Here is a 6,714-nt window from a genome sequence, read left to right on the forward strand (position 1 = left end):
AGATTTTTACCACCAGAATGCAGGAAATATGGCGCATATAAAACAATGAAAGCAGGAGCAACGTGATGTTTTTTACTGACTGATGAGGAAGGAGTGTTGGTCGGTACCTCTTCTTTGTCGGCCAAAGTGCAGTCAGCATCAGTAACAAATGCAGGAAAGCACGCGTCGCAGCATCGGCAGGAGAAAAGTTCCATTGTGAACGACCATAGGGCTAAAGAGAAAAGTTCAGAGCAAAGCTGACAGTGGGGTGAGTTGCAAACTATACTTGAAAGCGAAAAATAATTTAGGGAGTATGGTATGCCTAGGGCATAGAGAAAAGGAAAACACGAACCATTCTCTGCTCGCAACTGCCGTTGTCGTTCACAAGACAGGAGATGTTATACTGGATTTACAAAACACAGTTCAGCAGTGAAAAACTGTTCTCTTTCTAGTTCCGCTGCACGAAAAATTCCCTTCTTTGACAGAACTCATTTTCTTCTCAGGTGCCGAGACCGCAAAGTGAAGAGGATTATGGATGGAATAAAGATTATGCCAGCCCGACATTCATTGCTTTTTTTTTTCTATATGAGTGCGCGGATAGTACTTTTCCGAAACCGAATCAAATATGAGTAGTGGAGTTAAAACCGAAATACGTATTCAATAGTGAAAGGACCGAATCGAATACGAATTGAATATTTGTGCGGTTGTTCGCTACTTGTGCGAACGTTCGTACAGGGACCCTATATATCATGGAAGTAAATAAAGCAGTAGCTGTTGAAAGACGCAACACTGAATATCCAGACACGCAACACGAAGTCATTGTATTCACTCGATGCACACGTACGCAAGGGGAAATTAGCTTTTGCTAGTGATTACGACAGCGTACGAACTAAAGCCAAATCCTAGTTTATGACAGGGGCGAGAGTTTGAGCCATAGCTTCCAGGATCGGGCATCCGGCAGGGTTTGCTAAACCTCACTGAACCCTGTCCCATCGCCCAATCTTGAAGACCGTATGTTTGAGCATTATGAACGACGCCACACGAATGGACCGTGTCGCTGCGCTGGAGCCTCGGATCCTTTCGGCACAGGCCGACTGCGGCAGCATGCTGTGCGGTGTCGGAGTGGGCTCGATCTTTGAATAAGTCGCCGAAAGAAACTACGGCGTGGCTTATTAGAACTTCGGGCCAATTATTCGAAAACGATTCGGAACTTGAGAACGGATTCGATTCCTTTCGAATAAGTTTGAAAATGCACTGTTAGTTCGTTCACCGAATCGAATACCAGGATATTCGACTAACTATTCGAAAATTTCGATTATTCCAACATCCCTACCACCGTTACCCTTTGGCTTGTGCGTTTTGCCGAAAACGTGGCCAAAACGGATTGTACGTTTTCTCATTTTTATTTTCGTTTTTTTTTTTCTAAAGTACCACGGGACATCCTTACCTTTGTGAATTAAAAAAAAATGAATACTTGCAGGTCAGGACACGCGTCGTATCCCCTGTTTCTTCGCACCCTGTATTTTCAGGGCTATATTTTCAGGTATTGTGTGCCGAAATTTCAGGGAATTTTATTGTAATTGCCTTCTTCAACGAGTAGGCAGTGACATTGTGTGCACTCAAAATAGTCACTAAAACAAAACTTGACACTAAGCTGCACTTCTAGAATAAGCTGTACAAGACTCACCTTCTCAAAATTTTCAGAGGTAGAACTTAACACGCATGAATGTGGTATGTTGATGCGTTTGCGTCAGAAAGCATTGCAATTGGCAACAATGACTCAGCGAAAAACAAAACTAATTTTTTTTCTCCCTCTAACACACACACACACACACACACACACACACACACACACACACACGCGCGCACACACGCACACGCGCGCGCGCGCACACACACACACACACACACACACACACACACACACACACACACACACACACACACACACACACACACACACACACACACACACACACCTTTAAATTCCTGCCAACATAAACCGCGGTTTCCTCCATACCATAGGAATGCATTATGCATCTTAGTGCCTTGCGTCTTACCTTCTTGACCCACGTATGCGGTAACATCCATACGGATACCCCTGTGCATAGCAGTACCGGAAGCCTAATATAAAGGGATCATTATGCTGCATGCCTGTGCCATTCGCATACAATGCACGTCCCTCCTCTTCCGTCGATACAGACATTACGTCCTCTATGATCTTCGATGGGGGTCCTCCTAATGGCTCGAGCGTGCACTCTTGGTCACGTTTCGGAGCCAGTCGAGTTTGAAGGCATCCATATGGTAGATCGCACCGTACGCCTGATTGCTGCGGGATGTCGAAGGCCAAGGCCATGACAAGAAACCGTGCGTGCAACGGCCACCTTGCATCGTGCGCGGATATCAACATGTCCAGCATTCTCGGACAAAATTTTTGAATATTGGAATATTCTAAGGTACAATTATGGAAACAATGAAGCTAATCGTTCATTCTTGCGATGCGTAGCAAAATGTTTAAAGTTTTTCCATCGCTCGCATCAAGCAATTAATGGGGAACGATTTTGACGATAGCAAAGACGTTAATAGCAAAAAATGCAAGCCTGTCGACGGGAGATATGCGATCTATTGTTTGTACAGTAATACTTCACAACATAGGAATAAATTGCATTCATAAACTCTTTCCTGTTGAAAAATGTTTTTTTTTTTCCAGAATTGCTGGATAAGAGTGGATGTTATGCAAATGCTAAATTAGATAATGTACAGCGTGTAATCCGTTTTTTGAGGTACCCTAAGCTCTGGCTCTTTTTGTTTACTGATCAATCATTGTTTCTTTTTTTGAAGCACTGCGGTTATCCGTTGTTTGCAAACGCTTCTTCAAAAGTAATAACGCTCAATGTAGCTGCTGCAGAAAAATATTCTACGCCTGAAAATACTCTGAAAAGACTCTCAGTAAAGTATGACAACATTGTGAGCGCTGTACAGACAAGAAGATTAAGAAATGGTTGCCGCTTTGGATTCATGCAGTCGCTACATTCTAGGAGGGAGAGTCTCAGATCCCTTGTATGTACTGGTAAGGGGTCTGATCCCCACCGATGCCCTCATGACTTTAAGCCCTGCCTACCGTATGACCACATCACAATGAAATCCACACCACCACAGCCGCCATCGTCATAGTTATGCTACGCAGCCTGCAACAGCCTCGATCGGGGCCTCCTTGCACTTACGTTGCACCCGATAAGCTGCCGAAATGAGCACGCACCGCTTTCCTCCCACCGGCGCCGCCTCCTCGCTGCTTTATTTATTAGCGACGGCAGCTGCGAGATGCGCGGGACCATCGAAGCTCTCGAATGCACACGCGTGACTCCGTGCGCAGTCTCTCTCACCCAGCATCCTCTCTCGTGTGCAGCGCCGTGAGTGTGGCGATGGCGTCACAGATAGGCGGATCCCTCCCAGGGCGGCCAACCGCTCTCTGTGTGGTGCGTACGCCTATATATACGACGCAGTGATTAGCCGTTGGCGGCCCTAACAACAGTTCCCTGGAGGGTGCTGCTGAGGGCAACGTCGTGGAATATCGCCGTACATACATTATACTCACGGGGAGGCTGTATGTACGGCCTAACTAAAATGGTCACCCGAAACGATGCCAGCGATAACGGCGAGGGACACTGGGTGCCGAAAATGGCTTTCTGCTGAGGCGTTCCTTCGAGACTTCCTTGTCGTTTTTTTCTCTCTCTTCATTTTGTTTATTAGTGCTCCCTTGATGACGATATATAGCATGCATGAGAATTATATATATCACACCTGGATTTCTTTGCTTTTTTTCGCCTTTAATTGAAAGAAACTCGCTTTGTGACCCCGCCATTTACTGATACAGCTTTCCTGTCTATTTTTTTTTCAGCTCGCGGGCACTTTGACCCTCCTCCGACCGTGCGGACTGTCTATATACGATGAGAAAGCGATATTTGTGACCCCCTATCTAGCCCCATGCTTCGATTGAGTGAAAAAAAAAAAACAGAAAACGAAGCCCTGAAACGCATTTTACTGGAAAGCGAACAGAACGAACACAAACTTTCTATTTTGTCGAGCATGAAATGGATACAGGAAACGTCGACCTAAAACTGAGGTGCAGGTCGTGATGTCAGAGTCTTTTATGTATACACGCGGACCACGCCGCCCAAAAGCTAACTCTAAAAAGCCGACAAATGGGAAACGGCCATTTTTCTTCTCTTCCTTTTTTGTCTGCATCCCCTCGCACACTAATTTACAGGATAATCTATTAGCAAGGCAACAGAACGTGATCGTTATACGGGCCGTTTCTGGTCTATTGGTCTTGATGCGGGCACAGAATTGGGCTCTTAGCACAAGCGTTAAAGCGAAAATTCGAGCCCACTTAAGAGGCCCGAGGGGTGAGGTTGGAAGAGAAAAGCGCCGCATTTGTAACCTGCGTGCACACCTCTAGAAGTGCCTGTTAATGAGTACCCCAGGTGTAGTGGGCTTTACGGTTATGGTTATGGGCTGCCGAACAGTTTGTCTTGAGCAACTGCTTTCGCTTGCGTGGAACTATAGAACACCAAAAGCGTTTAACTTCTTAAACGCGCGTGACCCCAAATGGCAAGCGTTTTCACCGCGTCTGCTCTGCTTAGAGGGAGTGGGGGGTTGCGGACGCGTGCCCCATTGTTGCAGCTTTAATAAATTTCTGGCGGTGGTTCGGATGCATTAGAAGCGCCTCGTGCAACGGGCATTACGCGGAGGTTCGAACAGCGCAGAGAGCTCGATACATTCTTCACTGGGACCTGAGCCCTACAAAGCAGTAGTTCAGCTGTGAACGAAGAAAGTAGTTGCTCATCACCTCCTCTGGCGTAACTGCGGAAGTGTTTCCGATCAGATTGATTAGGTTCGATAATGCCCCACACAACATACTCAAGCTATGAATGAAAAGCTTGGCTTGAAATGGGCCACGGCTATGCGTGATGATGCCATAAAAGAAAGTTCATCGGCAGGGTCATGCTTCGAATGTTGGTGTTCCTCGATGTTGAAGAAAACAGCCGCATTTTCGGAGATGGTGTCAGCGGTCGTTAAAGGCAAGCAAGCCCGCGGATATGCAGCTGTTATGCGGCCTTTTTTTTTTGTACGTCATGACAGCTGTGATGTGGGGATTTGGTGGGCATTCGAGCTATGTTGAAGATCTCGCGCGCTTGCCGGAGGGCAACGCCACATACGGATCTAACTGGCCGATCCTGGTGGATTTTTTGCTGCGCCAGGTATTCGCACGCAGCCCCACAATTGCTTTACCCTATTGGTGCGCTTTCCTTACACAAGCGGAAGAGACTGAAATTTCTGAAGAATACTGCAGACTTCGATCTGGGGCTTCAGAGCCTATATACGTCACTTTGCGAATAATCCAATGACCTTTCCCAGGCAGTAGGACCATCGTTAGATCTGCCCATCAAAAGCTGTCGACAGCTGTCGCCGAATCAAACAAGCGCACGACGCCAGGACATGACGAGGTGAGCTACGCGGCTAGCTCTCGGCTACCCCGCAACTCTCGCCTTCGCCTTCTTGAATTCTTCCATCTTTCCTGGATAACTGCTGAAATTCCCACGGAGTGGAAGCTGGGGAAGGTCGTGCCCGTTCTGAAATCCGGAAAACAGCCAATAAGCTACGCATCTTTCTAGGTCTACTTAGCAGTTTAGGTATACAATCATACGCACCGAGTTTTCAATCTTCCGGGTGGTGGGGGCCCAGTATAAACCCGCTCTCATTTTCATCCCCCCCCCTCCCCCCACTTTCCAGCATGCTTTCTCCTTGGCAAGAGATATGCACAGGCAGAGAACTTCGGCATGTAAACATCAGACTTATTTGTCTCTAGTCGAGAGAACAGGCTAAAAAAAATGAACACATGGGATAGGGCTCGGAACCGAACAGAACATAACTATAGGTTACTTTTCTGGGCATGAATAACCTTTCTACATAACAAGATAGGTAACAAGACGGTGCTGCCAAGAAGTGACAGAGTTCAGAGCCAACGCAGAACTGAGTGAGTCAATAAATAACACCGATTTTATGTATTCACGTTGGGCTGTATGGTTTACAGTTGTGATCAGCCCAAACAGTTGGGCTGAGGTTTGTTTATTCGTGTTATCGGTAGCAAGGTTTCTCCTATGACAGCGCAGCCAACATATGACCAGGGCTTTTAGATGCATTCGTAAAGAAACTGTGCTTAAAATAATGCTTATATAACTTATATAATGTCGTGAGGTCCATGAATGGCTGTTGGATAACATTTGCAGCGGCAACCTTCTTGTTATATTTTGTCAATGTCAGGTTGCACGGTATGTTTTTCTCGTTTTCAGGAGCAAGCCTTTGTTAAGCTTCATGAAAGGGGGAAAAGATAGGAAAACTAGCGTTGTGAGCCTTTCTTCACGCGAAGAGCAAAATGCATAGTTACAGACAGCTTACTTTCAAAAATACGTTCACAGTGGATGCTTCGTCAAGACATGATTTGGGTGTTCGGGGAGTTCCGAAGTCAAGACTGAGCACTAAAGAAAAACGTGCTCTTATCAAGTGGCCATTCATTTCATTCCGTGTAGAGACTTTGAACAGGAGCCGTTCGGAAAGCTCCCCAGTTGCCAGTCGTATCCCTCGATGGTGAACTGAACCTGAAACTCTTGGTGTTGTCATCCTTCTATCTTGTGGCTCGTTGATGGGTTACTAAAGAGTGGAACTGATAAAGTA

Source organism: Amblyomma mixtum, chromosome 2, assembly GCF_055824585.1.
Source record: "Amblyomma mixtum isolate Tamu chromosome 2, ASM5582458v1, whole genome shotgun sequence".
Lineage (NCBI taxonomy): Eukaryota > Metazoa > Arthropoda > Arachnida > Ixodida > Ixodidae > Amblyomma > Amblyomma mixtum.